This window comes from Astatotilapia calliptera, chromosome 12 (genome assembly GCF_964374335.1).
Source record: "Astatotilapia calliptera chromosome 12, fAstCal68.1, whole genome shotgun sequence".
Taxonomy (NCBI): Eukaryota; Metazoa; Chordata; class Actinopteri; order Cichliformes; family Cichlidae; genus Astatotilapia; species Astatotilapia calliptera.
In genome coordinates, this window is record NC_137433.1 from 24807597 (window position 1) to 24834346 (window position 26750).

Sequence of the window (26750 nt, forward strand, 5' to 3'; positions counted from 1 at the left end):
TCATTCATGTCCTCTGTAATGGACATTTGTTTACATCTTTGTATAAGATCTTTGTATGTATATCTTTTGACTTATTTGAGCTTCCCTACTAAGTCCTGATGTACTAAATAGAGGACATCTTGGGCTTTCCATTGATATCTCATGTGTTTGGGTGGCCTCTTTTAGCTCCAAAGAGGCAGGAAATCACAAAAAAAAGTTCAAAAGTTCAGAGATTTATTTTTATTTTTTCGTGGTGTATTGAAAATCCAAATATCATTTACGTAAATGACATTTTGGATTTTCATCTAGGGCACTGAGCTTTGACATCTGGGAGCTCTTATGCCACTTGAGGACAAGACAACTGTCTTATATCTACTTCAGTGTTGCAATACTACTTAATGCCACTCTGGTGCTGAATAGTAATCCATCATCCCAATCTCATGTCACTGTGTTTCTTCTAGGACCTCTATGTGTTTGGCTGCATTTATCCCTCAGTTTAGCCCCTAAGCACTTTGACCCTGTTTGGTGAGAAACCCTACACAGTGTTTTGATGCCACTTCTGTGCTTCACTGTAAGGATAGTGTTAGCCAGGTGATGATGTCTGGTGTTTGTGAGAGATAGTGCTTGGAAAAAAACAAACAAACATTGGAGAACATTTTTATCTTGTGAGACCAGAGAGGGATTTTTTTTGTGCTCTCAGAGTCCTTTAAATGGCACTGGGCTTTGGGGAACACTCAATGCTTTAGTAATGCTTTTATACTATTGCCCTGATCTATGCCTCACTGTCCGAGGTTAACTCTTGTTTTACTTTGAGTTTCTGTCGCTCTTCGTCTTCACCTTCTTTGACTCCTCTGACGACTAAACTCTTCTTCAATTTAACTGCTGTCCACTTACATTTTAAGCTGCACAAGGACGTTTTGTACCCGGTGGCAGATATTACCATGTTACCGAATGCAAACATATTTGCAACTAATCTGAAAACTAAGTATGTCATTACATAGCCACTAAATTGTTCAATCACCATTAACGTCATGATTATAACTTAAAGCAACAAGTTTGCCAGTTGCCTGTTTAAATTTACAATAAGGTGAAGTGTACCTCTTGGCTTATCTCTTGTTAATTGTCAGATTATTGTTTTCATCCATCCTTCCTTTTCTAAATTCCTTCTTGTGAAGATTATAGTCCAGCATCTTCTGAATTCTCAGCAGAACACCCTCCTCCAAGCACATCCTTTCACTTCACCACACAAACTAATCTGAAGCCCAACATTCCCATTCAATTTTCTGCATTATTTAACATTTTCCTGCTCTGTTGCCTTTTTTCAATCTGGTACATATGGCCGAGTTGCTAGCCACTGGCAGCAAGGTTTCTTGACGATGCATTCATTTCCTTATTCCATCCACTTCATGTAGACATAAGAGTAAAGTTGGATTTTTACCCTGGGACTGTTTTTCTATTAAAAATATTACTCTTTGTGATTTCCCTGGACTCAGTGCAAATAAATAACCAATAAGAGTTATAATATAATATAAAGACATGAAAGGCGATTTCCCCTCTTATGCTCCTTTCATGCAACTTTCATCTTACGTGCAGCTTGAGATGATTCTTAAAGCAGCAAGAGTAACACAGCTGGTAAGTAGTCAAAAAGTAGAAGAAAAGTAGAAAACAGAAAATAAATAACTAAAATGGCTCCATAAATTAAGAACAATAAATGATAGGGCACCATAAGTGATAACTAGGTGGTCCTGTTCTTTAAAAAGAAAACTTTTCTCTCCAGTTGTGCATCAGTCAGCACTTTTTTCACCACTAATAGTTTTGTTTTTGCAGATAAAGCATGAACTAATGAGTCAGTATTTATTGTTAAGAACAAATGTACTAGTATATAATACAGTAAGTCGGAATTTACTCTGAGAAACTGGTCTTCTGCCTATCCTTATCTCTGCCTCAACACATACACACAGAGACTTCATATTAGATTTGCAAAGAAGTTGAAAATATGAATTTTGCCATTTGATCTTAAAGCGTTAAAATTTTAAAACGTTGACATTTTGGGACTATTTTCTCTGTAACTGACATTTCTTACTTGAAGGACCATCAAACAAGTTGGAGATTATTCCAAAGATGACAGATGTCACAAATGAAACATGAAGAAAAATATTCTTTATAGGACATGTTGAATAATGTATTCACTGAAGTCTCCATCCACTGCAAGAGTGTTTTTTTTTTTCTTTAGTAAAGCCTTCTCTGGTTGTCTTTTATGCCTAAAAAAATCTAAAATAGAGAGGCAGTATTGAACTAACACAACTGGGTAATGTAGAGTATATGAATCAACAAGGACAAGAGTATTTCATATGGTGAAAAGTATATGTCAGCAGAATAGGGGGAGGTAGAACGTTAAAACATTCTATGTATTCTACACAATAAGAAAGCCAGCATAATACACATAATGCATCTTGAATTGCTGGCTGTTTCCCTGCCTTGGCTCAGTCACTTGATGAATTATAATACCAACCTGGGACAGCTTGCTTCTTATTTATGTATCCTTGATCATACTTTCATGTCTGTGTAATCTCTCTTTTGCTGACAGTTTTCCAATTTCACATAGAAATGGTACATAAAGGCCTCATGATCTATGATCCTCCTCTGCCATGTCTGTAAAATGCCTGAAGAAAAAACATTAAGCACACAAGGAACTTGGAAAGTTGTGAAATTTGTTGGTATAGTACAGTTATGTGGCTCTTTTTGTTGTTGTTGTAACAGCTTCAAGGGTGGTTTTTTTGTTCTTTTTTATCTGTTTGCATTTTCCTCTTTTTTTACATCTTTCTGAGCGCTAATGTTAGAATTAATTCAATTGCAAAATCTGATGATAGATAAACGTAATGGGGACTAGACTTTGAAAAAAGATGAATATCTATTGGAGTTTTGAATGGATATCACAAAGTGGATGACTAAATGTATGGAGAACTGGGGAGGTTTTTTGCTGCGTAGGAAAACCAGAACTGAAGTGAGCAGAGCTGTGAGCTTCCCACATTCAGAAGCGGAGTCTGATGAGCAGGGTGATTGGGGCAGTTCAGAACAGATGGTAGATGATTGAGAGTGACTGCAGGTTAGTTGAAGTGCAATTACAAACTTTCACTGTTTGACGTCTACAATAAATAATGTTTTTAAATGTGTTACTTTCGTTGTTGTAGCAGGCAGTTTGATGAAATTTAACATTTAGGCTGTGACATGTTTAATATGATAAATATGGAGCGCTGTTGTTTTTTTTATATACTCTTTTTTTACAGATAGGCTGAACCCAAACAAAATAATATTCTTCCAAATTAATTTTTAAGTTTTCCATAATGCTGATATCCTGCAATTATTAAATTATTCAGATGTTTAAATCAATGTTTTCTAGTCACTGTGTATTGGTGAATTGTAACTAATATAAATTAATTTTTTACTGTTCTAAAGTGATAAACCCTGTAGTTGTAAAATAGCAAACGCAATGTATAAATATATAAATTAAATAAAAAATACTATAAAGCCATTTCATTTATGGTGCAGCCTGGAACTCTCTTTCTACTCAAGCCACTGATTTAGTTTAGTCACTCATCCTTTTTCAGAATGAGCTTGTGTTACTTTTATTTATCTTATTTCTCACTCAAATCTTAAAATTTTATGATTCTTTTTCTTAACTCTTATCATGTCTCCCTATGTTTTTATTTCTTTTAATTATCTTAATTGTACAGCACCTTGGTCAACGGTTTTCGTTTTAAATGTGCTATATAAATAAATTTGACTTTGACTTTTTCCCTTTCTCATGTACACCCTCACAGTACTTCTGCATCTACCTAGCTGAAAAACAATCTTATGGAGCAACTTTTTAGTTGTTGTTTTTGTTTTGGGGTTTTTATATTTTTATGTTTCTTGCTTCATTTTTTTTACTCACATTTTTTCAAAAGTCATGGCTTTCATCATTACACACAAATTGTTTTTACGATGTGTTTGTGACCAGCATGTTTTTATCCCCACACTTGAGCTAGTTCACTGGACTTCTCTGCGAAGTCAAAAATTTATTAAAGATAACATTCAGTCACTTTCTGGGTTGCAAGAAAATATCTTTAATTTGGCATCTTAATTAAAAAAAATAATTATGTGCTTTGGATTTTTGTAAAACAACACATTTGAACATTTATGGATAACAATGATTATATTTTAGCATTGAAAATATCATTTTGATCATGAACTTGCTCATATTGTTTGTTTAACCACAGCAGAAACAAAAAATGATTTTGGTAATTACTGAAGGAAACTGTTTCCAGGGCCTACTCCGTGGATCGGCTTCCTCCGAGGCGTGGACGTCTATCAGCAGAGAATGTATCTTCACCTTTCAGCAGAGAATGTCCCTTAGTCTGTAACACAGTCAAATATATTCTCAAGTAATATTCAAGCATGCCATTCAGCGTGTTAGTACGAGCTTGGGAGCAGCTTGGGAGAACAAGAAAACAGAGACTGCTTTAGATTGTCTTCCCAAAGTGACTCAACTTTATTCACAAGTACAACAGTTTATATAGAGGGTAAAATTCATGAGACAGCAGATTATCAGTTTAAACCAGTACAGACCAGGATAAGGCAGCGTCTTCCTGCCCATGGGTGAAGAAGCATCCTTTGTGTAGTGTATCAGTTCAGCTACAATTGTGATTATCTCAGCGACATATTTTCAAGGCACAAAACGAAGAGTTCTTACATTAGTGAAATCTGAAACAAACCATTTGGCCTTCAACAGGCGTCTAAAAGATTAAGAAACTAATGTAGCTGAGGGAGTGATCTCTGTGGTATTTCAACCTTGTACCAGCCTGTGATTCTCACACATCAATTCTTGGGTCAAAGAGAAAAATAACTAAAACAAAGGGGCCTTATTGAATGACAGAGTTTTCCTGCATAATGTCACTATAAAACAATATCCAGTAAATGCTACCATGGTACTAAAATACCTAACAATTACCAACACTGCTTAATTTATTGCACCTGTCACATAAACCTTATATTGGGTTGTGATCTAATAAATTTATTAAGCACTGTAGTTGGCTAAATCCACAAAGAGCAGTTACCCTCAGGAAGTGCAGCAGCATGTGGCAGCTAACGGCCTGTCCAAAAAAAAATCTCCTTGCATTCAGAAAATGTAGGAATATGGAAGATATAGCTAATATAAGTTGAACTGACGCAGACAGACATTTAATTTAATTCTTTCTTTACGGTAAATGTGATAAAGGGGGCGATCGTGGCTCAAGAGTTGGGAGGTCGCCTTGTAATCGGAAGGTTGCCGGTTCGAGCCCCCGGCTTGGACAGTCTCGGTCGTTGTGTCCTTGGGCAAGACACTTCACCCGTTGCCTACTGGTGGTGGTCAGAGGGCCCGGTGGCGCCAGTGTCCGGCAGCCTCGCCTCTGTCAGTGCGCCCCAGGGTGGCTGTGGCTACAATGTAGCTTGCCATCACCAGTGTGTGAATGTGTGTGTGAATGGGTGGATGACTGGATATGTAAAGCGCTTTGGGGCCCTTAGGGACTAGTAAAGCGCTATATAAATACAGGCCATTTACCATAAAATTCGGTTGACTGCATCTTGGCATTTCACAGGATTATTGTACTGTATGTATAACATTTCCCTCCGCTATACTTTGTTTGGCATTATTTTGTGTGGTATCAAAGTTTATGCTGACAAATGAATACCTAACTGACTCATCAGCTGTGCAGCTGTTACTATATGAGATGGTAGAAAACTTTTAGATGTAGATGTTGATTTCCTCTGACTCTCTTTGATTTAAAATACATCCACATGCTTATATAAACCCTTCTCACAGCAGATGTCTTCAGCTATCACAGTAGGGAAAGCGGGGGATAGTAATAATGGCTGTGCTCCACTGAGGCAGGCCCTTCTTTGGTGCATACAGATTCACTGTCATGTCTTGGGCGCTTAATATAACCATATTAATGAGCCATCATTATTACAACTGTGCTTTCTCGCTGTAATGAGTCAAAATGTCTGCGATGAAACAGGTATATTAAATGTACAGTTTAATCAAACAAAAAGCCTTTAAAAAAGCTATTATATAAAATAATGACTTATGGTTGGGGCTGATTTTACCCGTTTAAAATAATGGTACGCATTATCAGAAATAACAGTCAGAGAAATAGTGGAATGAGAGACAGTGAGAACAACTGCTTTTCTGAAAGGGGTGACGGTGGGTGAAATTCAGGTCATGAGCCACAATGGAATTTGTTATAGGATTTTTTTAAAACATTTTAGATTGGTGCTTCATTGGCAATTCATTCATTGTAAATTCTGCTGACAGTGGACAATACTTTACCAAAGGACAATTGTTTTGAGAATTTTTTATCTATTTTGATTTCAGTGAGGGGAAGCATATAATTGGTCAGTTTAAATAGATTGTCATGACTCAGATCATTTGTGCATCATAAATCATTAACTTTGGTTTGCACAGAGAATCTTTTATACGTTTGTGCCTAAACAAGGGCAAGTTTTAAAAACTGGCTTATCAGAATAGATTGGACTTACTGGGTTGAAGACTTACAAACAATTACACTGCAGAGGCTTTTTTTTTTTTTGGACAGAGGCTGAGCCAAGAGAATACGTGAAGGCCATTTTAAGATAAATGTGTCTTTTTAAATTGTAAATCATGCAAAAAATACACCAGTGGGGCACCAGAATGAAAATATGGACCTGGAAATGTGCACTACATGTCCCCTTTAATTCATTTGCTATAATCATCCCCGAGGGGACGGGATTAAGAGGTTTCCACTGCAAATGGAGCCTTAAATCAGGTGTTGTGATTCTGCCCTGCTCCATTGCCACTGATGAATATGTATTTTCTCATCAACACTCTGCATATAAATTTTCCACAATTTATAATAAATTATCCTGATTCTTTTTGGACCAAAGGGCCGTGAAATATATGCTTGTGAGAGACAATGTATGCTGTCAATTACCGTAAAAAAAAGCCAACATTTTCTACAGGACATATTGTATTACATGTATATTATATTTCATTTTTCATATTATATTAGGAATGAAAAAGAACTCCTAAGCAAGCATTCATTATGCATCGATTTACAAGATAGATTGATGTCATGGCTAATCTGAGCGTATTAATGAATGCATTCAGTGGTTTGATTTAATAACTTTGGTGTAGATTCATACTCTGGCTGACTGACACAGTAATTGTTAATTATACTGAGAACCACAGTATTACTGGACTATTTGAGTAAATATCAAATAGTATAAGAAATTAAAGGATTTTGGAGGAATGCCAGCACAGAAATATACAAACTGCGACTCAATATTGTTGAAAATAAACTCCAATATAATCCCTCTTTTCGTATCTTCCCACGTGCTTCCTCTTTTGCTGTTTGCTTACTGACACATGAAGGGCACCATTTTGCATTCTCTCAGTCTAAAGTAAACTTTTACTGAATGTCTCCTATATTAACCACTCAAATATTGCTGGGCCTTGTCAAAATAAAATTGAAGGTTAGAAAATGACAGTTATTATCATGATGATTTGTGGGTAGTTTGAGTGAGTTGTTCGAGTTATTTAGGTTTTCTTCATCTTGGCATTACACACAGATTGCTGCTCTGTTGGCGTCTTTACTTTGGCAATGGAGCTTGAGGAGCAAATGTTGACCCTTATAATTACGGGACATGTAGCAGACGGCGTAAAAAATAGGAAAGTAGTTCTTGATGGAATAGCATAGAGGGAAAGGGTCGAGTGAAGGGCAATGAAGTTTATTTCACGAAGCAAAGTTATGTAAAGGTGACTACTGCGAAAAGAAGGTGGGTGTGTAAAGAAAGGAGAATGAAAAAGATCTCGAGAGAGCAACTCTGGTAGAAAAAGTGGCATGTGGGGGTGGGATATAAAGAGGAGCAGAGATGTGGTGATTTAAGTTATTGTAGGGAAGACAGAAACTTATTGAGTTTCTGCCAGTTACAATATAGATTATTCAGGTTAGTTTTGATTAATAGTACATGCCTGGCACTTTCATGAGTGTAAAAATTGTATTTACTTCTTGGTACAGGTCACTGGAAGAATTATTAAGAGTGACTCAGAAACAAGACGTCGAAAACTAGATATAAACAGATGATGCAGAATGTGAAGGGTGAATATTTGGAGATGAAATAAACGGATGAGGTAAACACTGCGGGAGAAAACACACAGATGTGCTCTCTTACGCTGAAGGAGCAAGAACAAAGGAGAGTCAATAAATGTGAACACATACAGACAAATTTGTCTCCTGAATAAAGTGCTGCATTTAGGTGTTCCTCCTTCCGTGAAGTGACATTTAGATTGTGTCATCCAGCACAGACATATACACAGTCACTTTCTCAGTGGTTCCCTAAAGATATGAAAGAAAAGATCCCTCTTAGACCAGACAGCATAGTATTGGCCAAAATGGCCAGACTGAAATTATTTGATAAATGAGTCTTCAAAGTCGAAATATCTGGCCTATAGTCAAAGGATGTGGATCTGCAACATACAGCCACGTGAAGAAGAACATTTCTAAGCAACTTTTGATGTTTTGAATAGGTGTAAATTTTGAAAGAATTGCAGTCCTATCATAAACAAAGTACATTCTTACTGTTTCTCCAATGATACAAGCTAATATAAATGCACTTGATGAGCTGAAAAACTGCAAGTGTGGGTACCTCTATAAAAGCAGACGTTTTGGCAGTTAGTTGGTCTGGAGCATGTGTTTACGCAATGCCACGATCTTCCCAGAAGTGGACGTTACAGCAAATTTACCTCAAGGTCACAGACTGTGAAATGCTTAGAGAAAATACAGCAAATCCAAGAGCTAAACCTTATATTACACAAGCCTCATTTAGCATGTTTAATGTTTAAGTTCAAGACAGCACAATTAAAAAAAGAGTGCACAAATATGACCTTTTTTGGAAGGGTTGCCAGAAGAAAAAACAAAACAAAACACGGCAGCACGGCTTAGGTCTGAAGACTTCTGGAGCAAAAGCTTCACGACTACACCACATTTGACAAAAAAACACAACAAAATACACAACATATCGGTACAAACACCCCATAGAAAGTGTCAAGCACAGTGGTAGAAGGGTGATGATTTTGGCTTGTTTTGCAGCCACAGAATCTGGGGATCTTGCAGTCATTGTGTTGTCCATGAACTCATCAGTATACCAAAGGGTGTATGTTTGAAAACTAAAGACGGGCCCAAATTGGATAATGCAATGCCAACAAATTTATAAGAGAATGTAAAGAGTGTCAAAGTGTTGCAATGGCCCAGCCAGATTACAGACCTCAACCTGATTGAAATGCTGTGGTAGGACCTTAAGAGAACCGTGCAGATAAATTCTCTGTAAACCTCAATAACCTGAAGCAACTTTCTACAGTAGAGTGGGGCCTCCACAATGGTGTGAGAGACTGATTCTGAACATTTTTACTTGATGTCATTGCTGCAAAAGGAGGTCCTGCAAGCTAGCAAATCATGGGGTATATTTAGTTTTTCACATGAGTGCATAGAGTGAGCTGTACATGTGTCATTGCTTCCCACAACTCCAAGGCGGTAAAGATGTGATTCTAGACATAATAATAATAATGATAATAATGATGAAACCAAACTCTGGTTTATTGTGGATTTAGTGGAAGACTTAAATGAGCCGCAGCTTCATTTGTGTTTTGGGCAACTGCTCAAAAAGAATGAAAAACATTTCATTGTGCAACCTCTCTTTAAACGTCTGCATATGGACTTTTTGACTTCTTTCTCTACTGCAGTTTTCTAAATCACCCTCTGGAGGTTCTCTGTCTACCACTTTTGCTTGTGCAGCTGCAACATTGCCATAGACAAACCAACCCCACATTTTAGCTCTCCAATCTACCTCTCATCACTGGTTTCAGACTATGATGGAAAAGATGAACAGCACTTTTAGGGGGAATGCTGTTTTCATGACATTTATAGGGTTGCGGTGTGGATTCAAGCCTCGGGGATAGGCTGTCAGTGTGCAGTTCTACTGTAACATCCTGAGCATTCTGATGGAGAACATTTACCACAAACAACCTAAATTGTGGTGTGTGTATCTTTTGTGCCAACCCAGCAGGAGTTTGTTTTATTGTGTGTGTGTGTGTGTGTGTGTGTGCGTGCGTGCGTGCGTGCGTGCGTGCGTGTGTGTGTGTGTGTGTGTGTTTATTATTTTGCCAGCGCAAAGCAATCTTTCTCACCACCTGTACTACATGACCACAACAAAATAACCGAAGGTTGATAATTACAGTATTCCTTCGCTGCAGGGTCTATTGAAGGTTCGTGTCCCTTTGAGGTTATGTCATAATATTTGTACTTTCTGTGTGTGTCTGTTTGGTGTCACACGAAGCAGACACACGCTTACCTGGAGAGATAGCATTTTCTGCTCACCATTTTCCAGTGCACTTAAAAGGGCCCTTCAAGGGCTCCTTGAACTTTATCACCAGACAGAGATGGTATTATGTTCTTATCTTAACAAACAGGGTGTGTGTGCGTGTGTGTGTGATGTGTGATGACATTAAGGCTTTATCAGTGCACATGGAGCTGGGAGCACAATGATTACAGAGCATTACAACTAAAGGGCTGAGAGGTTGTGTGTGCGTGCGTGTGTGTGTGTGTGTGTGTGTGTGTGTGTGTGTGTATATGTGTGTGTATAAATACACACGTGTGTGCGTGAGTGTGTGTGTGTGTGTGTGTGTGTGTGTGTGTGTGTGTGTGTGTGTGTGTGTGTAGAGCACCAAAGGTTAGCACTATTGACTGCTGCTAGTGGAGCCACTAATGGGGATGCCAGGAAGTACTTCAGAGATGATACAGGTGTGTGTGGTGGTGAAGGAGCCGGGGGTTGGGTATAGGAGGAGAAGGCCTGTGTAAGGTTGTCATTGCACATTTTTTTTCAGTTTGGCAATGTGCTTATCTGTTGCCTCTTTCTCTTTCCTCTGTTTTCCTTCTTTGTACACAAGCACCTACATACTCGTGCAAACACACACACACATAGATGCTTAATCTCACCTGCACACTCCTCATGCACTCTATGCCCTCCCAATTTTTTTAACCACTTTCAAAACATAGTTACAAGCATACAAATAGTTGAAACTTTTCTCTCTTTCCTCGAGCAAAGATATCCTTAAAAAATGCAGGGCCTTTTGTATTTGCTATTGGAATAAAATAATTTAATGATAAACTATATTTATATAACACTTCTTACAAGATGCATTTGTGTCGTCTGAACTGGGTTACACTTGTGTGTGGGGGTGATTTGAACTCAAGAAAACAGTGTAAGTAAAGTAAAACTAGCATGTGTGTTTTTTACCGATATAAAGCAGGCAAATAGGTATTAATAAAAACAAGAAACAATATGTTGGCGACAGTTGCCTCCAGTAGGTCTGTTTGTGGTGAAGTTTTTGGATTGCTGACAATGGCAGCAGTCCTAAAATGTCCTGATCATTAAACTCTTCTTCACATAATTCACTGAGCAAGTGCAATCCTGATTTACATTGTCTCCATACTGAAGATTGTCCTATGACTTGTGTCTTACATGGTAATTACATGGAGACATTATTAGGGCTTTGGTTTAATAGACACAAATGTTGGCACAAAAGGTGTTGTAATATCCACACGAAATTTTTAAATATGCAAATTTATCAGCTTTTTAAATTAAATAGTACAAAATTTAAAGGAATTGGAGGAATCCTCAGTTTCTATCTTAAAATTGATTACTCTGTGCACTCAAACCAGTTTCCATAAAGAAAGTGGCCTCGGTTTTCTCTAATTGGTTACTGGAGACCAATGTAGTATATGCTGTTGAATCTAATGCCTTCTTAATTATTACTGATGTCAAGCCTGCTGACACACTGGGTTTCAAGCATATTTAAAATATCCCTGCTCAATAATGGTGATGGTCCCAGCCATGGCGCAAATTGGCAAATCATTAGTCCTCCTGTGGTGCTCAGTGGACAAGCCGTCCTTCAAGTGAGAAACTGCTGTTTCATGTCACGATGCAAGATGTCCCAAATCAAAGGTCTAGGCACAGTCAGGGTAAATTGTACCTGCTGGCAATGATAACTATAAATGATTTTTCACATTTGCCTTTATCTGGGCAATTTATAATAGGGGACATTTCTTAACACAATTTTAGGAAAAGTCAGATACTGAGTATTAGAGAAGTGTTGCAAATATTTGATGGGGAAAAAATAGCAGGGGAGAAATTTCCTAATCGTGCCGTGTTTCCAACAGAAAGAGAATGTGGCTGTAGTGACACAGGCTGCACATATATGCATGCATAAGCTCTGTGCACATAAATGAATAAGAACAAATACACTCTGATGCTGATGCAACAATAAGTACCTCATCTGGTGTATGAACTCTAACTCTGCCATTTTGAGCAGCAGCTGGTGATGCTAGTGCTTGTTCTGCTCTGCAGCCCTTGTGAGTTACTGAAATAAATCAGAATATATACTGTATATATACCCTCACTGTCTTCCCCCGCCTCCAATTATAGTGCGTGTGTTGGAGTACACAGTAGTAGTTACCCAACTTAAGATTGGCCATGATATACCCACCCACTGATGAGAGTGTGTTGTTTAGGGATAAATAATAGAATAAGTAGGATGAAAAGAAGCTTTCTACTTCACTTTTTCTCCCATCTCTCTGCGCATAGCCTGTAATAGGATTTATGGTGTTGAAGATGTAGTAGATGTTAATACATGGTATTATCTGGGTTGAATGAAAAATGAGAAACAGAGGGAGATGAAGCACAATAAAACCAGAAATGAAAAGGAAGAATCCAGAAAGAGTGTGCAGTGAAAAAGGACAAATGGGAATATGATCATGGTTGAAAGACTTGGAAGGGTGGGGTGGTGGGGGTAACAGGGAACTGATAAAAGCATGCAATGTTTCAGCAGAAAACGCAGAGTTGCTGTAAGTACAGTACCCCACTTATGGCTGACAATAAAGAATGAGGCTTGCCTACCCGAAAGCCTCTTATTGTGTATGGCTGGATGGTCACAAACAACATAGTAGCTTTTAAGAAGAACATCTGACATTTACACTGTTGTGCAATGTTGTCTTTTTTTCTTTGCAGAGAGTACAAGTAGTATCTAACAGATAAAAATGTCTGACTACTGAAGAATACAGTTCCAAAAAGTGTTTCCTTACTAAAATTCAGTTAAGTATATAATCTCATATAGTTATAAATAAACTTGAGTCTTTTTCATATTTGAACTGTAGCAAGAGGAGAATATTGTGAACTGTGGTTTTAGCTTATGTGGTTTGGATCTTTTTCTCAGCTTGGAAGGTGTTTTGACCTCCCAGAGCAGTTGCATTACACCTTATTATTTAAGAGCTTGCAGAATAGCTGATAGTTGAAGATGGCTGAAAGATGTGGCCTTTTCACTGTTGCCTTGTGGTTGCATTTTTCATATCACCTTTTTCCTTTTACTATTCTTCTTGTCTTTTATCCACCCGTCCCTTAATCTCATTATCCCTTTCCCTGTGTTTTGTTATAAACAGATTCTCCTCACAGGGGTTGATGGTGTTTTGATAAAACTTCAGATTCTCAGAATATACTTGAGGGTTTCTCTCTTTTCCTCTCAGATGCAAAAGATACAAATTCTGCACTTGAACATGGTTTGCAGGCTTGCAGACGGCTACGTTATCCACTTCTCACTCATCTCTGTAATCGGATCAGGTTCAGTGTCAAAAAGTCTCCCTCCCACAGGCCCAGCAGGAAATAGAGGACTAAAATGATTTGATAATTGAGAAGGCAGAAGATGTAATATGTCTTTAGGGTCAGTTGATCTAATATGTGAGCTTTGCTTTAGTTTCAGGGCACAGTGCCTCGTGAATTTGATTTTTGCAGAAGGCATTTTGCCTCCATGTTGTGTTTAATAACTTATTTATCAAGCAGCCTACATGCTCTCTGATCAAGAGCATAGTGGGAGGTTCTTGTTGTAAATGAAGTGTGTAATTGAAATTCTAAATGAGATTGTTTAGTTTGTGTCAGTATGCTGTACTCATTAGATGTAATACCCAGGTATACGCTGAAATAGCTGCAGTCTAAGTGTGGCCATTTTAGCACCACACACGCACAGCAGCCCCGATGTTTTTGAACTTTATTACGACCTGACAGAGGTGCATGAAAAAGCTCAAATGATCAGGCATTAAACTTGCCAGTGTTTGAGTGCAGATTATTTGTCATTTTGGACCGCACCTGTGTGTCAATAGTGAGGCTAATATCCCAGTGCAGTTACTGCTAGTCATACGTACTGCCTGCTGTGCACTCTGTCCAGCTGGTGTAAATGTATCTGAAGTGGACCATTTTAAATGACATTTTTAAGACAGCTATGGAAAATATCATGATCTGATTCCCTGGTTTTGTCCAAAATTCAGGTGAAAACAGCTTTTGACTGAGGTATACAGGGAGTGCAGAATTATTAGGCAAATGAGTATTTTGTCCACATCATCCTCTTCATGCATGTTGTCTTACTCCAAGCTGTATAGGCTCGAAAGCCTACTACCAATTAAGCATATTAGGTGATGTGCATCTCTGTAATGAGAAGGGGTGTGGTCTAATGACATCAACACCCTATATCAGGTGTGCATAATTATTAGGCAACGTCCTTTCGTTTGGCAAAATGGGTCAAAAGAAGGACTTGACAGGCTCAGAAAAGTCAAAAATAGTGAGATATCTTGCAGAGGGATGCAGCAGTCTCAAAATTGCAAAGCTTCTGAAGCGTGATCATCGAACAATCAAGCGTTTCATTCAAAATAGTCAACAGGGTCGCAAGAAGCGTGTGGAAAAACCAAGGCGCAAAATAACTGCCCATGAACTGAGAAAAGTCAAGCGTGCAGCTGCCAAAATGCCACTTGCCACCAGTTTGGCCATATTTCAGAGCTGCAACATCACTGGAGTGCCCAAAAGCACAAGGTGTGCAATACTCAGAGACATGGCCAAGGTAAGAAAGGCTGAAAGACGACCACCACTGAACAAGACACACAAGCTGAAACGTCAAGACTGGGCCAAGAAATATCTCAAGACTGATTTTTCTAAGGTTTTATGGACTGATGAAATGAGAGTGAGTCTTGATGGGCCAGATGGATGGGCCCGTGGCTGGATTGGTAAAGGGCAGAGAGCTCCAGTCCGACTCAGACGCCAGCAAGGTGGAGGTGGAGTACTGGTTTGGGCTGGTATCATCAAAGATGAGCTTGTGGGGCCTTTTCGGGTTGAGGATGGAGTCAAGCTCAACTCCCAGTCCTACTGCCAGTTTCTGGAAGACACCTTCTTCAAGCAGTGGTACAGGAAGAAGTCTGCATCCTTCAAGAAAAACATGATTTTCATGCAGGACGATGCTCCATCACACGCGTCCAAGTACTCCACAGTGTGGCTGGCAAGAAAGGGTATAAAAGAAGAAAAACTAATGACATGGCCACCTTGTTCACCTGATCTGAACCCCATTGAGAACCTGTGGTCCATCATCAAATGTGAGATTTACAAGGAGGGAAAACAGTACACCTCTCTGAACAGTGTCTGGGAGGCTGTGGTTGCTGCTGCACGCAATGTTGATGGTGAACAGATCAAAACACTGACAGAATCCATGGATGGCAGGCTTTTGAGTGTCCTTGCAAAGAAAGGTGGCTATATTGGTCGCTGATTTGTTTTTGTTTTGTTTTTGAATGTCAGAAATGTATATTTGTGAATGTGGAGATGTTATATTGGTGTCACTGGTAAAAATAAATAATTGAAATGGGTATATATTTGTTTTTTGTTAAGTTGCCTAATAATTATGCACAGTAATAGTCACCTGCACACACAGATATCCCCCTAAAATAGCTCAAACTAAAAACAAACTAAAAACTACTTCCAAAAACATTCAGCTTTGATATTAATGAGTTTTTTGGGTTCGTTGAGAACATGGTTGTTGTTCAATAATAAAATTATTCCTCAAAAATACAACTTGCCTAATAATTCTGCACTCCCTGTAAGTAGAAAATGAAAGGTTAAACAGCATTTTTTATTCCAGTCCTTCTGAAGACCAATGAGAACCTGAAAGTGGACTTTATGTTACTCTAGTCATTTAATTCTTGTCAGTTAGAAGTAAAAGCCCGTTATTATGTGAGGCACATGGAGTACAGTTATAGCTGAGAAAATAAGTCTCATCATTGTCTTGATGAGACTTATTTTGCTATGCTTGTTAAATAAAGGAAACGCCTGCGACTCGGTGTGAGTTTCCTCTGGGCCTCACCCATGCACGTTTGAAAAGACAAATCTAAGGTCTCTGTGTTTTATTGCTCCAAGTACTTGTTTAACGAATTGTTTCCTCTAACACTATCTGTTCCTGCTTGACAATGGCATGTCTCCTGCTATGGGGAGCCAAAAAGTCTTGTGTGTGGCTCAAAAAGCTGTGTCTTTTAATCTGAATTCTGGCCTCCTGCATGAACAGGCCTGTTTGCTACAGCACACAGCATGCAAACAACAAAATACTGCTGTGCTAATGCTTTCACTAAAGAGCACTTATAACACAAAAAATGATCTAACAATTACTGTGTTAAAATGTTCCTAGGTGTACATACTGAAAGCTAAGTGGCATTAAAACAAGCACAATTTACTGAGAAGAGCTGTTTAAGTAAATGTAGAGGAGTAAATGTAACTTATTACCACCCACCTCAGGCACAGGCTGCAGCTGTTTAGAGTTGGTTTCCTGTGAAAACACAATGAATCAGCACAAGGTCACATGCCATTCCATCCATTTATTTTGATAACCCAAATGTGACTTTTATCTTTCAAGTGTTTTTATTTTAATTCCACACGGTATAGATTTGCTCCTGTACAGATGCCTCATGTTGGAGATGAACAGTTGTCTTTTGACAAGGATAATTTAACACAAAATGACTACCCTCTGTCTTTGGAAGTAAAAGGCATACTGTAGAGGTTGTTTACTCTGATCAAATCACGAAAGACACGTTGAATTTATGTATCAAAACTATCAAAACTACAGAGTAACTTTAACAGAGTCAGTTAATTTTAAGTTGTGTCAATAAAATGTGAGCTCAGTAACTTAATTTCACAGCTGACATTGTTTGCTTACATCATTTTACAATACTTAAATGGCCTTATATCCTTATAAGTTAGTCTTTTCATCGTTTGAAACTGAGGAGAAATTAAAGTTTGTAAAAATTACCAATCCTACTGTATGTCAAGGTCTACAGAATTAACTGCAAAGCATGAGTGGGGTCATCTCCTCCAGCTGAAAACTTTAACATATGCTTCAACCCATGGAGACCACATCAAATGTGTAACTGAGGACCACAGCAGCTGCTGCTCTCACCATATACAGCTGGTTATTCCCTTTACTTGCTCAAACACCAGCCCTTCATTCCATGACACTAATATGAACTTTTTATTTCTCCCCATTGGTAATTGCTTAAGTTCATGTTGTAAGGTTATTACATGATTATGGTTACTAATTCAGAACGTGACTTTCCTTGACTCCATATGCAAACGTGTTATTTTCTTGGACAGAAGTGGATGTTCTCTGGTTATATTTGGAGCAGAAGGAATAACACATGTGAAATCATAACTTACGTACATCGGTATCTAACTGTAAATACTATTTACAGTTAGTTAGCATAAGTTATCTTTTGTCCTAGCTTTAAGTTTGGATAAGTAATACATTGTCACAGCTATAAGTAGCAGTAAACGTCTTTAAAACCATGACATTAGCATTTGATGTTCACTAAAAACTGTCATCTTAACCATCTATGGTTGGTTAACACAGCACTACCAAAAAACAAAACAAAAACCATGACTGTACTATGAGCTTGGACTTTCCTTGCATTTAAAATTGTTGCTTCACAGTCGAGAAGCAGTTCATCAGCCACTCCTGGTGAGTTGCCATCTTCAGAGCAACTATGTTAAGTCCGTCAGTTTGTGATTGAGTTGAGTGGATTAAAGCTATTAATTACATTCAATTTGTTTGGGATAATTAGGTAATTAACTGTGATTAATCAGTTGCAAATATGTTGCAGCAGATTCACATTAAACAGAAAGTCAATTTCAAAATTTCTCCACATATAGTGACATAGTTGCTGCAGGACAGCAACTGAATTGTAAAGTGACACTGGTGTTTAGCAACCTTGCTTTTATATAGAAATACCACCAGAATACAAACACTTAGCAACCAAGGGAGTCGAGTCCTCTATTACAAAGTCCCATATGTATGACGCTTATTGAGGCAGACTGACTCAAATTGATTGATGTTCGCAACATGTTTTTAAATTAGACAGCACTTATTTGAAAACCTTCCCCAATCTGGCTGAGAGTTGTTGCAGTTACTCTGAGCTGAACAGAGTTTGTTTAGAACCAGGCTGCTTCCCAACAGGTGACCCATTTAATCACCTTGTGATTGAAAGTGGTTATCCAGAGGTTAAGAGTGTTGCATAGTCAACCTCTGGATGACCAGTCGGTCACTGCAAGTGCCTTCAATCAGTCACTGAATGCAAAAAAAAAAGAAAAAGAAAAAAAATGTAATCCCTGGGCAACCATTAATTTTTTTCTACTTGCAATGAGGATGCTTTACTATATTAACTCTACTGAGACTGAGCCATAAAGGGGACCTTCAAGCTAAAGTATTGGTTATTTTTTATTTTATATTTTTTGTGCAAGTTTAGACGTCATATTTTAAATTTCAACGTGTTTTGTTCACAAGCCATTGATGCAGATACATAGCTAAGTAAATGTAATCTTCAATGAGGCACAATGAATGAAGCTCAATTTTTATTGTTCAGCTGGGGAGATGAATAGAAGGTAGACGTATTTAATATTGTCTAGCCTTCTTTTTGGGACATTATGGTTTCAGTTTCTTCAGACAGACTTTTCCTCTGCCTTTTGGCTTTTTGGTGCAGGGTTAGGGCTCTCACTTGCAGCAGCATCACTACTTTCTTTGCTACACCTGGAAATAAAAACCTTTCTGTATCTGTGTTTTGAAAATCATATGTATTTAGCATAAACCTGCTGTTTCAAAATTAATTCACCTGTGTTCTGTTCTCTTCTGCTTTGTTTTTCTCTGTACTCACTTGCCAGTAAGCAAATGCTGACAAGGATCTGGCGAACAGTAGATAAATAAAGGGCTATTCACTTCACCCAGTTTTTGTGTCGGCTCTTTGCTGGATTTTGTACAATTTCTTAAGGACATGAGTCTGTCTCAGGAAAAGCAGGGCCATCACACGTGACCCGTTGCACCCTGCTCACCACTTGTTGGACCTGCTGCCCTCTGGTTGGTGCCTCAGGTCAATTAGCTCCCACACTTCCAGACATTCAGACTGTCAACAAACACTATATCACTTGAAGTTCAGATCAGTCTTTTAGTCTATTTTTAAACACTAAAAAATTAAGTTGACCTTTAATACCAAATTTTAATGTATTTTTAACACGACTCCACTCTACACCCCTGCTAGGCTTTCTCAGAATGTATTAAAAAAATTGAGCTATTTGTTTAGAGACAGAGTGATGATATATGCACACAAATAATATGTGTTACCTATTTGGTGGAACTGATAAATTAAATTAAAACAGAAAAACAGATTTCTTTGAAAATGGTCAGGTACACGACTGGACTGAAAATAAAATTAGTTCCATAATTCCATAGTTGCTAATATTTTTTAATAGAGTCCAAAAAAATAAAAGGAACCTTTGAAAAGAAGGAAGCTTGTGATCTGAGTCAAGCTTGCTGTAATAGCCACTTTTCTACTATAACTTGAGAGACAGAGGAATATTTTATATAGGTTGTGGACATAAATAGTGATGTGTGAAATGAAAAGACCACACCCCATTTTCTGCTGTACTCTAAGAGAAAGCAGCTTATAAATCATTTAAAGTCCTATAACAATATAAAGAACAAGCACACACACACACACACACACACACACACACACACACACACACACACACACACACACACACACACACACACACACACACACACACACACACACACGTGCATAGACAAATATGTACCTTGGGCCTATCAAGACAGCTTATTCTATTTGTTCCAGTCATTGATCCGTTCATATCTAAATGTCAGGTTGAATAGACATCGTCATATTTGCTGGTGGTGGTTGTGGTGTATGCGTGCAATTGTACGCGCACGCTGTGTTGTGCGTGTGTTATACAATCTCTCTGTGGATTCAGCAGTGCTCGGATCTGTGGTCAGATCAATAAACCGAAAGGCCGACAAGCACATGCATACAGTGCCCGCAAAGTCTTGTGTGCGCCGCTGTGCACACACAGACACACACCAACACACACAGTTTGAGGATGATAGATGCCTTCCATGTTGGCCCTGCTACTCCTTGCCGTCACAACACATACTTTTGCAAGACCTTTGCTGTCCTAGCCTTACATTATACAGTATGTCAGACATAAAGAGGAAAAAGAAAGACAGAAAGTAAGAAAAGAAAGCTGCTGCTGAAAAAAACATCTGCAGACAGCATTCAGAATAGGTGAATGACTCTGCTGCTCTTTTCTCCCCTGTTTTCATCAAAAAGCAAGTGATTGATCAGCAATGGCAGTCTCTTGTGCAATTGGATGGTGAACAGTGCGAGATCTACTCAAGATGAGGTTTTCCTTGATTTTGTTGAGTGTGACAGGTGTGTGCGGGAGAGAACTATTCAAATAGGATTTCCAAAGAGACAATAATCTGTGAAATACTCTCACACACACAAATTAATACTCACACAGGCATAGTCACATTGTGTAATGTTTAGTATCTTTGTGTCTCTTCCACCTACCGCTCTGTTTTCACAATGCATGCACAACCGTTATAGGCTTTTTAGTTCATTGGCATGTGACCGCAGCTTGATCAAACTAATTAAACAGTTATGGTAGTGATTTAGAGTCATTAGTTGTTGGGAAGAATCGCACAGGTCTTACACCCATGTGATTCATGTCACGTTTCTCAAGCGCGTTCAGCACAAAGAAGGCTGTTTTCCTTTGGCAGCATGTACTGTAAATACAGTAAAAGCCACAGTTATAATTATTTGTTATTTAGTTTGTGTTTTAAAATTTGGATTGTGTCTTAACTATGGCCTTGGAAATGTATTAGTTAATTAACTAGTAAGAACCAAATTGATTGGTTGCTTTAAAGTTGCAACCTTTGAGGCTATTACATATATTTATATAATTTTCATAATCACCACACTTTTCATTGACCCCCTCGTGACCCACAGATGACAAGACCACTGATCCTGGAAGGAAATGCTTCAACATAGAATAGAGGTGATCGCTCAGAACAGATTTGTATTGATTTGCAGTGACCCTTACCTATAAGGGGACAAGTTGGTCCAAACAATGCCAGCAAAATGCTCACCGCAGCATAAATGAACTACACGATCTATAATGGTTTCAGTTTTTCTCTTTTAATTTGCCACCCATCTACACAGTTTATGCCTGTGTGGTCTGACTGTTTTTATTGGATAGTGCACACCGAAGTCTTGAAAACACAACAGTTACTGTGTGTTAGCAAACAGCTGTCTGTTGCTTGTGTAAAAAAGTATTTGTGTGCCTGTTTTCTACATACACAGACACACAGTAAATCAGGATACACTGTATTATTTCCCAAAGGCACTATCTAATTTACTGCTTCATTTATGACTGTCATATCCCAGATGCAGAGATACATGCATGTCAGGCGAGTTTATGTCGCTACATGACAAGCAGGTATCACAAGAGGAGGACAAGCAGGATGTCAATGTCAAGATGATGTATTTGGGTGAATGTGGTGTGGGACACCCTTTGAATTTCAGTTATGTACACAAAAAAGAGGCTTAACATTAGAAGTCTAGTTAGCACTGTAATTGCTGAAGTCTGTTTGCTTTGCTCTGTGGATTACATTTTTGGCAGCGCGCAGGCTGAGCACAGTCATAATGCACCACCCTTTGCTTGCCATCTTGTCTTTTAGCACAGTACAAACAGACGTGCTTGACATCAAGACACACAATCTCAACCATGCATCATGCATAAAGCACACTGTGGGAGCAATGTGGGTGAGGTGCTGACATACAGCAGTTACTGTATGTTTCGGGGAAAAGTGCTTCAGTTGGTGAGTGCTAAATGCTTATTTCATGCACAGGGAGGCTGAGTAGCGGGCTGAATAAATGGGGGTAATGGGTTAGTAAAAGCCCGCTTTGTGTTTTGTATAGCTGCAGTTTTCATATGTTTTGTAACTTAGATTTGAAAGAAGGAAGAGTCGCTGAAGAAGGAGCAAGTTAATGGTAGATGACTATGTAGAAAGTATCCCTAGCTTGATCTGACAGTGGGACAACCATGCTAATCAAAACCAAAAGTGGGAACTAGAGAGACTCCCATCTCTGGTAATAAACAAATTGGAAACCATTCATATGAATGCAACACAGCAAGATTGTTTTATTGTGTATAATTTAGATTTAACAGATTTTAATTCTGATTCTGCTTTTTGAGTCCTGACTCTGATTTCCATCATATTATTTTAAGTAAGAAAATAAACCCTGCCACAAATATAACTTTATTTGGTTAACTAAGCATTCTCAAATCACTGGGTAGCTTAATTTTCCAGCAGCACAGTGGCTGAGCAGATAAGTAGATGATAAAAAAAAAAGCTGGAAATATCATTGATACAAAATATGGAAAATAAAAAAGATGAAGTAAAACACTGGTTATAATGCATTGTGTCACTCCATCAGTTTGTAAACTTCTTTATCTGTCTCTTTGTTTCGCTTTCATCTGTTCCTGCTTTCCTAAAGTTTCTCTTCTGTTCTAGTCCAAGTGTCTTTCATATTATGATTCCAGGTGGAATGAAGGGTTGTAGATGATAATAGTAATCACAGACCCCTATGTCCACACTCAAGCGCAGACCGGCACACACTTGTGCACGCACAGGAACACAAATTAATTACAGTGTTCAAAAATCACACTTGGATGAACCACAGTGTTCATGTGTGTGTGTGTGTGTGTGTGTGTGTGTGTGTGTGTGTGTGTGTGTGTGTGTGTGTGTCAGTAGGCGCATAATCATATAGCACATCTTGCTTTCCAGACAAGAAATGCAACAGGGGCTGGACTGTGAAAGAAGAAGAAGTAGAAATGGATCACTGTGCTTGTGTTTATAGATTTTTTTCTTTGTGTGTTTATAAATTCACAGCTTGTGCTTGCATGTTCAAATGTGAAGCTGGATATGCCTAGTTTGGAGGGTTGGCTGTAGGCTGTTTGCTTGATTTGATCACAAATAGTGCATGAAATTAAATGACACTACTAATTTTTAATTTAGAGCACTTTATTCAATAACAACACCCACTCTCTCACTTCAGGCATCATACCACTGCTTTTACATTCTTAACCTCTCACACAGAGTGCCCCACTATACAGGGAATATACAGCAGTCTGTAAAAGAAGTCGTATATCCTTGTTTGTTTGAACAGTTGTCTAAAATGTGCTGTATAGGCTCATATTTATTATGCGTGTGCATTAGCATAACGTGTGTGAGTAAAATATTAGCAATACGCCCTCTTTTGTCAAGTCAGACCTCAGTGTGAGCGGCAATCCCTGACACTTGTGTGTCAAGCTAAACCATTTGCCAAAATCAACAATTTCTCTTTGTTGTACTCCTTCGGGAGTGACAGGTGAGCAGAGGTCATTTGCAGGATCAAAACAGTGTTTGGTGGTCCCACGGCCGCTTGATAAACACGTACAAGACTGGTGTGCGCTGTAGCATGATGTTACAGATCAGTCTTAGTTCTCTGTGTGTGCTTTCAGACTTTGAGAAAAGGCTTACTTATATTGACACTAGGTGATTGGATTTGTCTCAGACCACGGAGCTGGTTTTAGTGCGATCTTCTGACTTCAGAGAAGAAGAACTGTGGCGAATTGAAGCTTTTGTGAAGGTGGGCCGAGAGGTCACAAGGATTTCTTTGCTATCACTAAAGGAATGATGCCCAGGTGACACCCCCCCCCCCCCCCCCACCTTCCTCCATTGGTGGCACGAAGGCTGTAATGTTTTGTAAGTGTGTGTACATCTGGACAAATACACAAGGGCAAGCACACAGACAAACCAGCCTCGGGACTTAGCAGCAGTAATTGTTGTAGCTGTGGGTGTTTGGTTCTTGTGTGTGTATGAGTGTGAATATGTGTGTGTGTGTTTGTCTGAGAGAGTGTATTGAACAATTCCAACCCCTGAGGAGTCATGTCTAGTTCTATGAATCTTCCATTTCACTAATTAGCTTAAAACATCTGTCCATACGGATGCTAGAGGGAGGTCATAATGGGAAAAGTGGAAGCACTTACTACAGAACCAGCAGTAGTTGCGTACAAGCAGCGACACCAGACAACCACAACACTGAAACCGCTGACAGGTGAAGATCATTTATCAGCTCATTACAAAGTAATATTCTGCTGTAAAAACTTTGTTTGTGGTCTACTACCCACGTACTATCTGGCTTAGCAATGTTGCAGTCCAAGCACATTCACTTTCCCATGATCTTGAATAAAATATCAGATTAAAGTTTTTCATATTTAAAAAGCGGAAATATTGCAAGCAATCCCACACAAATACTCATAATTAATACCAAGAGAGAGGACTGCAAAAAAGGACATTAAGCCAGAAAGAGAGCTGACCAGAAAAGTTGAGTTTGAGAAACCTGTGTTGTCTTTCTCCCCTCTCCTTTTTGCCTTTATCGCTGCCCACTCATTCAATTTTTCAGTGGAGATAAACAGAAACATTGTGACAGGACAAAACGACAAAAACCACATTACTTACATTTCAGATCCCGTACATGGAGGGGATAAGTGAAAGTAGAGGGGAACAGAGGTTCTGACAGAAAAAACTAAAATTAAGAAAAATATTGTGTCTTACAGCTCAGTCACTCCGCCTTACACCTTGTCTATGTCGAAACTATGTTTTCTGTCGAGTGTTTTACAGCAGCCTTCTGTGTTATAAGTTTTATGGCGATTCGGTGGGAGATTAAACCATTATTAGCCACACACCGCCACCCTCTCCAGCTGTTGCCTTTTGTTTAAAAAGTGTTTTATGGCGTGATGTTCTATAGTCACCTAGACAATTATAGCTAATGATAATATGAGTGGCACTCTATTTTTACTCTGGGATTGAAGGGAGAAGGGCTGAGAGCGAGTGAAGAAAAGGAGTAGGAGCAGTCACAGAGTGAGAAGTGAGTAATTAAAGCCCGATGATGGGATGAGAGGTGAGGGGAGAGCAACGATAAGAGAACAAAAATTAGAGGGTGGTTCTGGGAGGATGAAAATGAGAGACAAAAGAGGTAAAAAGCAAAGGTGAGTGTTTTTGACAGAAGAAAGTCAAAAGCAAGGTAAGAATACTCAACCCTCTGATCTCTGTTCAGTCTGTTCAGTAAATGTTTAATTTTGCAGTTCACCATGACATTGCTTAAGATGCATGGGGTTGGCCATGACTCAGGTTTTAGAGCAGGCTGTCCAGTAGTCATGGGGTTGGAGGGCTGATCGCCTTCATGTGCCAAAGAGTCCCTGGGAAAGATACTAAACCCCATGTTGCTCCTGAAAGCAGGTAAACACCTCGCCAGCTCCAGCCCTTTGCCAGTGTGTGAATGGCTAAATGAGAAACACATAACAAAGCTCTTTGTGGATCCTAGCAAAGGTTAAATGGGATATAAATATAGTATGCATAATATATAAATGCTAATAAGTGCAGACCCTTTACTGTTCCCGTTACCAGTTTCTTCCTTTTCCCATCACATAATTGTCTTTTTTTTTGGGTGTTTTGTTTTTTTCTGCCACTGATGCAAACCTCGAGCATTTATCTACCACAACTGAACTAATTGCTAGTAAGTGTAATGTGATTACTGACTTTGGTAAAAGTAATGAACTAGATTACTGTGTTAAAGACAAAGCTAATTAGATTAGGTTCAATAGATCAATACCAAATACTCCAAATACTAATGAGAAGAAGTCTGTTGTTTTATTCAAACACACACTCACACACACACAAACAAAAATATCTACTTATTATGTCATTGATGTCCTCATATCATATGTCATTGTTAAAAGTGATCACAGACGAATAACACACACGTGCACACACACGCACACACACACACACAAAGAACTGTTACTGCTATACGTATATAGCAGAGCAGATTAGCCTTTTAATAGAAATGTACGATATGTGCAAATATACTGCAGGTATGTCTGAAGTTCCAAAGGTTTAGCCTTGACTATAGTACTGTTCTCTCTCTGTTCTCTGCGGTAGACAGCCCTTTTCCAATGTGTCCTCACTGCAGCGTTTAACATTTGTGTAGCTGCTGGTTAGATAGACACATATAAATATTTAAGTTGCACTTCATGGAGACTGTTTTGTTTTTCTCTAGGCTGAAAAACACACAATTCTGAGGCATTTTTTGTTTGCCCCTGATTTTGTCTTGTGTTATTCGCACACACAGAGATCACTGCAGGAGGAAAAGCAAATGAAATCCCCTCAGAAGTTTGCCTAAATTGTGTAAAGTGATAAAATACTTGATGTTGAAGGCTGTATTTGGGTCAGGCAAGCATGACTACATTTGCATGTGTTTGAAAAGATTTTTGACTGATACCTTGAGCACCTTTGATAGAAATTCTGTGTCGAGCTTCACACCTTCACGCTTCACCGTTGCAGCTTTCCACTAAATTGTTTACCATCATATTCACACTTTAGAAGTCGTGATTCACAATGACAGTAGCCTTTA

The 26750-nt window shown here is 38.6% G+C and overlaps 1 protein-coding gene across 2 annotated transcripts in view; it reads left to right on the plus strand.

The window, feature by feature from the left end:
• grid2 (glutamate receptor, ionotropic, delta 2) overlaps positions 1-26750 on the plus strand; it is a 548182-nt gene that overhangs the window by 349113 nt on the left and 172319 nt on the right. The gene's annotated exons all lie outside the window — the stretch shown is intronic.